Source organism: Rattus norvegicus, chromosome 8 (assembly GCF_036323735.1).
Source record: "Rattus norvegicus strain BN/NHsdMcwi chromosome 8, GRCr8, whole genome shotgun sequence".
Taxonomy (NCBI): domain Eukaryota; kingdom Metazoa; phylum Chordata; class Mammalia; order Rodentia; family Muridae; genus Rattus; species Rattus norvegicus.
The window spans coordinates 42,556,938-42,569,381 of NC_086026.1; positions in this window are offsets into that span (position 1 = coordinate 42,556,938).

Sequence of the window (12,444 nt, forward strand, 5' to 3'; positions counted from 1 at the left end):
ACATGTTCCTGAGGATGTCCCCTATTCCCTACATCCCGTTTGGTGGAATAACTTGGCACAAATATTTGAATTTTAGGCTTAAATGCTTTGTAAGATTCTAGCTTTTGGTCCCAGTCAGCTCTGCAGCCCTGACAAATCAGTCCTGGAGTGTACACTCAAGAAAGTATCCTTGTCTGACTCAGTTTGTTGTTCATGTGTTTTCTGGGAAGACTCCCAGATCCTAACACTTGAAAATCCCTCTTAGCACACATTTCCTATCAAATATCAAGTCTGAGCTAGAAATAAATTAAATAGGCCTGTACTATTCCAACTTATAGTTAAGAAAATCATGGTCCACAAAAAACACGATGTATAGTTACATCAAAATACCGTACAATTGACTATAAGCTAGATCACTACATCTGCTCATGTCCAAAAGAGCCATATAGTACTCATTGCTAGTCAAAGACAAAGACAAACTTTATATACTGTTTTATGATGGTTAATCATCATTATAAACTTGACAAGATTTAGAAATACTTGAGAAAACTTACAGCACCCTCAGTGTGTAGAAGGTTATTCCATACATATTTATCGAAGGGGGTACACTTGGAATATCAACAAATCTATGCCATGTGATGGATTCCTGGTATAAAAAACATGAATAATAAAGCAAACAAGAAAGCTGAGCACTGGCATCTATTTTTTTGTGCTTCCTGACTATGAACACAATGTGAATACTACTTCACATTCCTGCCACCATGCATATCTTGCCAGGAAGGGTTTTACCCCTTTAATTGTAAGCCAAAGTAAACCTTTCTTTCCTAAAGGTGTTTTTGTCTAGTGTGTGGTAAAATGGCAGGATATAAAATTTAGAAAGGTACTCAATATAGGTTTCAACCTAATATGAATCACATTGAACAACAAGGAGGCAAAATTAAGTTGGGAAATTATCTGGTTTTCAGAAATATTTATGGAAGTTTTTCTTGTAATCATACCATGTTTATAATAATCTAATGATCCTTAAAATAGGAAGTATATAAATTGTGTAGAAATCACATGGTAAAATAATGTTCAGAAATATGAAAAATGCACGTGCATGTAGTAAGATATAACAATCTAGAGTTGACCTATGATAGTATTGTAAACACACAGTGACACTAATTGGGCTTGGAATACAGCTCAGGAAGCAATTGCTTGCTTGCATGTAATTTGATTCCCAAGTAACACAAACAAACCAGCAAACCAAGCCCTGTTTGGTGGAGTCAGAATTCAAGTCAATAGTAGAAAGCTTGTCTACCAGGATTGAGGTCATGGGTTAATCCCTGGTATCACCAGGAAGAAAGGTACAGTATATGGGGTGTAGATGTAGTGCAAGAATTGAAAAAATATATTTAAGTTCTTGGGTAAGTTTTTTGTGGATCTTCCAGCAGAAATCTTTTACTGTGTTCCTGGAATAAGGCAGTACCACTAGAGATGTGTAAATGGTAACTGGCCATTGGGTTTGGTGTAAATTTTCACTAGTTTCAGTTCCTTATGACTAAGTACCCTCCTCAACCCCTCTGTCTTTGTCAGCCACTGATCTGGGATTTAGGGGCAGATATGGAGGCTTCAAAACTGGAACATAATTTGTCCCTTCACACAATCTCTCTCTCTCTCTCTCTCTCTCTCTCTCTCTCTATTTCTCTCTCTCTGTCTCTGTATCTCTTTGTGTCTGTGTCTCTGTCTCTCTCTCTCTCTCTTTAAGGTAGAGTCTCATATATTTCAGGCTGGCCTTGAACTCTTTTCAGCTGAGCCTAAAGAATTCCTTATTCAGCAGCATCCATCTCCCAAGTACTAGGCTTAACACTGTGAACCTATAACAGCTCAACAACATCTGCTTCCCTTTGTTGGTGTCACTTCTAATAAACTGTATAAAAAAACATGGGTGGGCCATTTAAAAACCAACAACCGAAAAACAAAAATAAGAAAAGATTTGAACTCTTTAACATGGAAACAAGGAAATGTCAAAGTTTGGGAAAGCTTGACAATGAGGGCATACTTTCCTGACAGCAAAGGCACACAGTACTTCTGGAAGTAATGCAAATCTCAAAATCTAATTTTTGATGGTTGGGAGAAGATTCATTTGCTAAATTGTAGAATTTTTAAAAAAATGTCAATGCATGTAAATAATACAGACATTAATTGAGTTTTTAATAGTGTGTGTGTGTGTGTGTGTGTAACACATTGCAATGGACATTTTTGGGAGATCAGATGTAAATCTGTAGAAATCTGTCCTCATCTTCAATAATCTGGGTACCAGGAATGTAACTCCCATCTTTGGCTTGATATCCTGAAGTTTTATCTACTAACCAACCCATTTGTCATCTACTTATCTGATTTTAAAATTTGAAAGCTTAGATGACTCAAGGTATAAGGGCCTGAATGCCAAGCCAGATTACAGAGTTCAAGTTTCAGATCCAATATAGTATAAAGAGATCATGAATCTCAAACATTGTTTAGAACATCTATACACTTGTCACTGCATGTGAATAATATGAACACAGACACACAGCCTCACACCCATTCACATACTAAATAAATGTGAAAAATTTTAAATTGAATTCTCAACAGAGGAATCTCAAATAGCTGAGAAGCACTTAAATAAATGTTTACCATCATCCTAGGTCATAAGAGAACTGCAAATCAAAGAAACACTGAAATCCCATTTTACACCAATTAGAATCAGTAAGATAAAAAAACTCAGGTGACAGCAAATACTGGTGAGGATACAGAGAAAGGAATGCTCCTCCACTGCTGGTGGAATTGGGAACTGGTACAATTACTCTGAAAATTAATCTGGTTGTTCCTGAGAAAATTGGAAATAGTACCATCTGAAGACCCAGCTATACCACTTCTTGGCATATACCCAAACAATGCTCCACCATACCACAAAAACATGTGTTCTACTGTAGAGGGCCACAATAACATTCTCCACCACTAGATGGCGCTGGCTTCCACTGCGCCCCACCTGGTAGGCTAGGATAGCCTCTACCATTACAAGATGGCGCCAGCCTTCGCCGCGCCAGCCGGCCCCCCTTTCAGGAAGTTAACTGTGCGCATGTGCAAGAGTGCCTTCGTGCCAGGTCTTTGCTCACTCCAGGGCGTGCCCTATGAGATCATGGGTAACAACCAATCAGGTGTGGGTGCGCCGCACTAGGGTTTTATAAGCGCGCCATGTTGGCGCGGCGTGGCCTTTTCCTCTTCTAAGATTAATAAAGTGGTCACAGTAAGGATTTCTAAATGTCCGAGTGCTTCTTGCCGGCGAAAAGTCGCGTGCGGGACATTTGGTGCCGAGAACCCGGGACACAAAAAAGCTACATCATCGCCGGTGCCAAGAGGAAGCCTCCATTTCATGGAAGAAATCCAGAAGCTGTGGAATGCAGGTAAAAAACTCTGAGAGACCATGGTTAGCCTTGATTTGCTCCAGCTCAGTCCCCTACCGGACGCGGCAGGTGCCGCTATGGTTGCTCTGGCAACCCTCGGGTTGTTTCTATTGACCTTTGAGTTTCTAGATACCGGCAAACGGGGTCAGAGGTCGCGTGGGAACTGCCCAGCTATATCAGCAAAGCGGAGAGTGTTGGGGGAAGGGCGAGGCGACAGAGGGTCAGAAACAGAGGGTAGTGAAAAGTTGCAACGAACTGATCGATCTCAAGCACCAGACCCTTCCAATTTGGAAGTGAAAGATTGGGGAAAGAACGCCCCGGGTGAGAAGGGAGGAGGTAAAAGGAACACAGTATTTTGGGAGAAAAACTTTGTCTTGGTGCTTATAAAAGGTGTTATTAAGCTCCCGCGCCGGCTCTGGGGACACCGTGGCGTCCGGGCGCTGACGCGACAGCTTTACAGAGTCATACTGATCAGATTTGATAGAGGCAGACCGCCTGAAAATTTATTCAGGAGAATCAAACAAAAGGACATCTCAGTGCCCGTGCACAGCCTGATGGAGTTAATGTAATTGGGTTGTGAGTAAAAATACTCAGGGCTGTGTTTCACTTCCATACCATTGGCAAATGTCGGTCGTGCCACTCAGATAATATATCTCAGTATCTTACAGGAATTGGGTTTCAACACGTTGGTGGACTAGTCCAGGAATTGAGACAATCCATCGCCCATATCGACTCCACTCGAGTGGATAGTCTCGGTGAACACTATCTGGTTTTTTTCCCTCTTTGTCTATTGTTTGTCTCTGGTGCACCAGGATGTCCCCATGTCTGTCAGTGTATGTCTGTGGTTTTTGTTTCTCGTTGTCTAAATGTTTTATGTTTCATGTTCAAAAAAAAAAAAGGTAAAAACTTTATCTGCCGGTCATTCACACCTTGACTTGGTTTTAACTCGTTTCAAAAAGGAACAAATGAATAAAAACCAGTTTCATTCAGGTTTTTAGAGCCCTGTGCCTGGAGCCAGGTGTCTAGATTAGCTGGAGAAGCTGCCCAGAGGCTAAGCGTCTACACGAGCTGATCTTAAAAGCGCCAACAGCTTCTTCATACAAGAGTTGATAGCTGTTTCTCTTAGAGTAATCCCTGACTTATTACTTGACTCAACAGGTGACAAGGTACTTCTCTTAAAATCATAGCAAAAAGGTAAAAATGGTGTTTGGTCTAAATATTAAAGATAGGTGTAGCCACTTCAATTTTGTTTCTCATTGGTTTTAAATGTATAAATATGCTCTACTTGCCTTGGTTATGGACTATTGGCTTTCAAGTTATTGGATATGGTTAAAAAGGTATAATATTGGTAACAGAAAGTTGACATAAAGCTGGTAATCTGGATGGAGTCATTCTAGATAACATGTGACATGAGCCAACCTAGGGAAACAGGTCTAAATTGAGGTAATATTTTTATGGAACTCTTATCCTAGAAACCAGGCTACTAAAAGAATTTAGGACATTGTCTATTCATATATAAGAATTCCTATATAAAAATTGGCAGTCAAACTTTGTATCTGTATTTTAATGCTAATTCCACTGCCCCAAGAACAGTTGCCTAGTGAGTTTTGCTTTCGGAAGTTGGGGTTTACCCTAAAGCTATCGGTATTTTTATGCTAATTACCACTGCCCTAAGGACAGCTGCCTAGTCACTTACTCAGAACTCAGGTGACCTTGTGGTGGTGCTCTGGCGTTACAAGGAGAACTTAAAGATTGTGATTTAGGATTGCCAGTGTTACACTGACTAACTCAAACTTATTTTTAATTAAGGAAAAATCAAACAGGTAGAGATTGTTACAAGATTTACGAAGGATTGATAAGGTTTTGGAAATTGTGAGAACATTACAGCCAGTTTACTTACTCCAACTACCATTTCAGGATAGATTTAGAGGATTGCTAACAGCCTCATACTAGGTAATTTTGTTGCTTCTTCAGTGTAAGAAGTTAGAACTTAAATCTTTCAATGTATATGGAAATTTTTACTACAAACCTTTGCTCTCAAAATGAGCTTTAATATTTGGGGAGTAGCTGTTACACTACTCTGGATAAGAATATTTGAAGTTAATTTTAAGCTTCTAAAGATATGTTAATTGGCTAAGTACCTCACCTTACCAGAGGACTTAGGTCTTTGTTATGCACATTGGAGATAAAGCTTCAGCTGTGTTAGTACAGAGTTGTGGACTGGAGTCATGGAAGTATTTTGAATAAAAACCTGGTAAAACATATCTTATTCCAAACAACAGTTAATTGGTTACTACTAAATACTGATGTTTGGCCTATTACATATACAAATTTTTGAGGCAAAATTGATAATTTTACTCTTTACATGCTTTTGTACTTCCTGCATATTTGTGCGTACAACCCATAGGAAATGCACTTAGTATATTTATAGGTGGTTCATCTAATGAAAAGGCTACAGGTATGATTGGATCACTTGTTTATTCTCTTGAGTTTCTATTGCTTCAACACAGATTATTAAATTCCGTAGTTTAGCCACTGTTTTTCTATTCACATACTGATAGCCAATGTATGGCTTGTGGTTTACAATTGATTTCTTTTTTTTTTTTTATTATTATTTTTTATTAACTTGAGTATTTCTTATATACATTTCGAATGTTATTCCCTTTCCCGGTTTCCGGGCAAACATCCCCCTCCCCCCTCCCCTTCCTTATGGGTGATCAACTCCCAACCCTCCCCCCATTGCCGCCCTCCCCCCATAGACTAGTTCACTGGGGGTTCAGTCTTAGCAGGACCCAGGGCTTCCCCTTCCACTGGTGCTCTTACTAGGATATTCATTGCTACATATGGGGTCAGAGTCCAGGGTCAGTCCATGTATAGTCTTTAGGTAGTGGCTTAGTCCCTGGAAGCTCTGGTTGCTTGGCATTGTTGTACTTTTGGGGTCTCGAGCCCCTTCAAGCTCTTCCAGTTCTTTCTCTGATTCCTTCAACAGGGGACCTATTCTCAGTTCAGTGGTTTGCTGCTGGCATTCGCCTCTGTATTTGCTGTATTCTGGCTGTGTCTCTCAGGAACGATCTACATCCGGCTCCTGTCAGTCTGCACTTCTTTGCTTCATCCATCTTGTCTAATTGGGTGGCTGTATATGTATGGGCCACATGTGGGGCAGGCTCTGAATGGGTGTTCCTTCAGTCTCTGTTTTAATCTTTGCCTCTCCCTTCCCTGCCAAGGGTATTCTTTTTCCTCATTTAAAGAAGGAGTGAAGCATTCACATTTTGATCATCCGTCTTGAGTTTCGTTTGTTCTAGGGATCTAGGGTAATTCAAGCATTTGGGCTAATAGCCACTTATCAATGAGTGCATACCATGTATGTCTTTCTGTGATTGGGTTAGCTCACTCAGGATGATATTTTCCAGTTCCAACCATTTGCCTACGAATTTCATAAACTCGTTGTTTTTGATAGCTGAGTAATATTCCATTGTGTAGATGTACCACATTGTCTGTATCCATTCCTCTGTTGAAGGGCATCTGGGTTCTTTCCATTTTCTGGCTATTATAAATAAGGCTGCGATGAACATAGTGGAACACGTGTCTCTTTTATATGTTGAGGCATCTTTTGGGTATATGCCCAAGAGAGGTATAGCTGGATCCTCAGGCAGTTCAATGTCCAATTTTCTGAGGAACCTCCAGACTGATTTCCAGAATGGTTTTACCAGTCTGCAATCCCACCAACAATGGAGGAGTGTTCCTCTTTCTCCACATCCTCGCCAGCATCTGCTGTCACCTGAGTTTTTGATCTTAGCCATTCTCACTGGTGTGAGGTGAAATCTCAGGGTTGTTTTGATTTGCATTTCCCTTATGACTAAAGATGTTGAACATTTCTTTAGGTGTTTCTCAGCCATTCGGCATTCCTCAGCTGTGAATTCTTTGTTTAGCTCTGAACCCCATTTTTTAATAGGGTTATTTGTTTCCCTGCGGTCTAACTTCTTGAGTTCTTTGTATATTTTGGATATAAGGCCTCTATCTGTTGTAGGATTGGTAAAGATCTTTTCCCAATCTGTTGGTTGCCGTTTTGTCCTAACCACAGTGTCCTTTGCCTTACAGAAGCTTTGCAGTTTTATGAGATCCCATTTGTCGATTCTTGATCTTAGAGCATAAGCCATTGGTGTTTTGTTCAGGAAATTTTTTCCAGTGCCTATGTGTTCCAGATGCTTCCCTAGTTTTTCTTCTATTAGTTTGAGTGTGTCTGGTTTGATGTGGAGGTCCTTGATCCACTTGGACTTAAGCTTTGTACAGTGTGATAATCATGGATCGATCTGCATTCTTCTACATGTTGCCCTCCAGTTGAACCAGCACCATTTGCTGAAAATGCTATCTTTTTTCCATTGGATGGGTTTGGCTCCTTTGTCAAAAATCAAGTGACCATATGTGTGTGGGTTCATTTCTGGGTCTTCAATTCTATTCCATTGGTCTATCTGTCTGTCTCTGTACCAATACCATGCAGTTTTTATCACTATTGCTCTGTAATACTGCTTGAGTTCAGGGATAGTGATTCCCCCTGAGTCCTTTTATTGTTGAGGATAGCTTTAGCTATCCTGGGTTTTTTGTTATTCCAGATGAATTTGCAAATTGTTCTGTCTAACTCTTTGAAGAATTGGATTGGTATTTTGATGGGGATTGCATTGAATCTGTAGATTGCTTTTGGTAAAATGGCCATTTTTACTATATTAATCCTGCCAATCCATGAGCATGGGAGATATTTCCATCTTCTGAGGTCTTCTTCAATTTCTTTCCTCAGTGTCTTGAAGTTCTTATTGTACAGATCTTTTACTTGCTTGGTTAAAGTCACACCGAGGTACTTTATATTATTTGGGTCTATTATGAAGGGTGTCGTTTCCCTAATTTCTTTCTCGGCTTGTTTCTCTTTTGTATAGAGGAAGGCAACTGATTTATTTGAGTTAATTTTATACCCAGCCACTTTGCTGAAGTTGTTTATCAGCTTTAGTAGTTCTCTGGTGGAACTTTTGGGATCACTTAAATATACTATCATGTCATCTGCAAATAGTGATATTTTGATCTCTTCTTTTCTGATCTGTATCCCCTTGATCTCCTTTTGTTGTCTGATTGCTCTGGCTAGAACTTCAAGAACTATATTGAATAAGTAGGGAGAGAGTGGGCAGCCTTGTCTAGTCCCTGATTTTAGTGGAATTGCTTCAAGTTTCTCTCCATTTAGTTTAATGTTAGCAACTGGTTTGCTGTATATGGCTTTTACTATGTTTAGGTATGGGCCTTGAATTCCTATTCTTTCCAGGACTTTTATCATGAAGGGGTGTTGAATTTTGTCAAATGCTTTCTGAGCATCTAATGAAATGATCATGTGGTTCTGTTCTTTCAGTTTGTTTATATAATGGATCACGTTGATGGTTTTCCGTATATTAAACCATCCCTGCATGCCTGGGATGAAGCCTACTTGATCATGGTGGATGATTGTTTTGATGTGCTCTTGAATTCGGTTTGCCAGAATTTTATTGAGTATTTTTGCGTCGATATTCATAAGGGAAATTGGTCTGAAGTTCTCTTTCTTTGTTGTGTCTTTGTGTGGTTTAGGTATAAGAGTAATTGTGGCTTCGTAGAAGGAATTCGGTAGGGCTCCATCTGTTTCAATTTTGTGGAATATTTTGGATAATATTGGTATGAGGTCTTCTATGAAGGTTTGATAGAATTCTGCACTAAACCCGTCTGGACCTGGGCTCTTTTTGGTTGGGAGACCTTTAATGACTGCTTCTATTCCCTTAGGAGTTATGGGGTTGTTTAACTGGTTTATCTGTTCCTGATTTAACTTCGATACCTGGTATCTGTCTAGGAAATTGTCCATTTCCTGAAGATTTTCAAATTTTGTTGAATATAGGTTTTTATAGTAAGATCTGATGATTTTTTGAATTTCCTCTGAATCTGTAGTTATGTCTCCCTTTTCATTTCTGATTTTGTTAATTTGGACGCACTCTCTGTGTCCTCTCGTTAGTCTGGCTAAGGGTTTATCTATCTTGTTGAGTTTCTCAAAGAACCAACTTTTGGTTCTGTTGATTCTTTCTATGGTCCTTTTTGTTTCTACTTGGTTGATTTCAGCTCTGAGTTTGATTATTTCCTGCCTTCTACTCCTCCTGGGTGTATTTGCTTCTTTTTGTTCTAGATCTTTTAGGTGTGCTGTCAAGCTGCTGACATATGCTCTTTCCTGTTTCTTTCTGCAGGCACTCAGCACTATGAGTTTTCCTCTTAGCACAGCTTTCATTGTGTCCCATAAGTTTGGGTATGTTGTATCTTCATTTTCATTAAATTCTAAAAAGTTTTTAATTTCTTTCTTTATTTCTTCCTTGACCAGGTTATCATTGAGTAGAGCATTGTTCAATTTCCACGTATATGTGGGCATTCTTCCCTTACTGTTATTGAAGACCAGTTTTAGGCCGTGGTGGTCCGATAGCACGCATGGGATTATTTCTATCTTTCTGTACCTGTTGAGGCCCGTTTTTTGACCAATTATATGGTCAATTTTGGAGAAAGTACCATGAGGAGCTGAGAAGAAGGTATATCCTTTTGCTTTAGGATAGAATGTTCTATAAATATCCGTTAAGTCCATTTGGCTCATGACTTCTCTTAGTCTGTCGACATCACTGTTTAATTTCTGTTTCCATGATCTGTCCATTGATGAGAGTGGGGTGTTGAAATCTCCCACTATTATTGTGTGAGGTGCAATGTGTGTTTTGAGCTTTAGTAAGGTTTCTTTTACGTATGTAGGTGCCCTTGTATTTGGGGCATAGATATTTAGGATTGAGAGTTCATCTTGGTGGATTTTTCCTTTGATGAATATGAAGTGTCCTTCCTTATCTTTTTTGATGACTTTTAGTTGGAAATTGATTTTATTTGATATTAGAATGGCTACTCCAGCTTGCTTCTTCTGACCATTTGCTTGGAAAGTTGTTTTCCAGCCTTTCACTCTGAGGTAGTGTCTGTCTTTGTCTCTGAGGTGTGTTTCCTGTAGGCAGCAGATTGCAGGGTCCTCGTTGCGTATCCAGTTTGTTAATCTATGTCTTTTTATTGGGGAGTTGAGGCCATTGATATTGAGAGATATTAAGGAATAGTGGTTATTGTTTCCCTTTATATTCATATTTGGATGTGAGGTTATGTTTGTGTGCTTTCATTCTCTTTGTTTTGTTGCCAAGACGATTAGTTTCTTGCTTCTTCTAGGGTATAGCTTGCCTCCTTATGTTGGGCTTTACCATTTATTATCCTTTGTAGTGCTGGATTTGTAGAAAGATATTGTGTAAATTTGGTTTTGTCATGGAATATCTTGGTTTCTCCATCAATGTTAATTGAGAGTTTTGCTGGATACAGTAACCTGGGCTGGCATTTCTGTTCTCTTAGGGTCTGTATGACATCAGTCCAGGATCTTCTGGCCTTCATAGTTTCTGGCGAGAAGTCTGGTGTGATTCTGATAGGTCTCCCTGTATATGTTACTTGACCTTTTTCCCTTACTGCTTTTAATATTCTTTCTTTAGTTTGTGCATTCGGTGTTTTGACAATTATGTGATGGGAGGTGTTTCTTTTCTGGTCCAATCTATTTGGAGTTCTGTAGGCTTCTTGTATGTCTATGGGTATCTCTTATTTTAGGTTAGGGAAGTTTTCTTCTATGATTTTGTTGAAGATATTTACTGGTCCTTTGAGCTGGGAGTCTTCACTCTCTTCTATGCCTATTATCCTTAGGTTTGATCTTCTTATTGAGTCCTGGATTTCATGTATGTTTTGGACCAGTAGCTTTTTCCGCTTTACATTATCTTTGACAGTTGAGTCAATGATTTCTATGGAATCTTCTGCTCCTGAGATTCTCTCTTCCATCTCTTGTATTCTGTTGGTGAAGCTTGTATCTACAGCTCCTTGTCTCTTCTTTTGGTTTTCTATATCCAGGGTTGTTTCCATGTGTTCTTTCTTGATTGCTTCTATTTCCATTTTTAATTCCTTCAACTGTTTGATTGTGTTTTCCTGGAATTCTTTCAGGGATTTTTGTGTCTCCTCTCTATGGGCTTCTACTTGTTTATTTATGTTTTCCTGGAATTCTTTCAGGGATTTTTGCGATTCTTTCAGGCATTTTTGCGATTCCTCTCTGTAGGCTTGTTCTCTAAGGGAGTTCTTCATGTCTTTCTTGAAGTCCTCCAGCATCATGATCAAAAATGATTTTGGAACTAGATCTTGCTTTTCTGGTGTGTTTGGATATTCCATGGTTGTTTTGATGGGAGAATTGGGCTCCGATGGTGCCATGTAGTCTTGGTTTCTGTTGCTTGGGTTCCTGCGCTTGCCTCTCGCCATCAGATTATCTCTAGTGTTACTTTGTTCTGCTATTTCTGACAGTGGCTAGACTGTCCTATAAGCCTGTGTGTCAGGAGTGCTGTAGACGTGTTTTCCTGTTTTCTTTCAGCCAGTTATGGGGACAGAGTGTTCTGCTTTCGGGCGTGTAGTTTTTCCTCTCTACAGGTCTTCAGCTGTTCCTGTGGGCCTGTGTCTTGAGTTTTCTTGCAGCAGAAAATTTGGTCTTACCTGCGGTCCTGAGGCTCAAGTTCGCTCGTGGGGTGCTGCCCACGGGCTCTCTGCAGCGGCAGCAACCAGGAAGACCTGTGCTGCCCCTTCCGGGAGCTTCAGTGCACCAGGGTTCCAGATGGTCTTTGGCCTTTTCCTCTGGCGTCTGAGATGTGTGTTCAGGGAGCAGTCTCTTCTGGTTTCCCAGGCTTGTCTGCCTTTCTGAAGGTTTAGCTCTCCCTCCCACGGGATTTGGGTGCAGAGAACTGTTTATCCGGTCTGTTTTTTTCAGGTTCCAGCGGTGTCTCAGGCAGGGGTCCTGCCACTCCTGGGCCCTCCCCCACGGGAGTCCAGAGGCTTTATACAGTTTCCTCTTGGGCCAGGGATGTGGGCAGGGGTGAGCAGTGTTGGTGGTCTCTTCTGCTCTGCAGCCTCAGGAGTGCCCACCTGACCAGGCGGTTGGGTCTCTCTCTCACAGAGT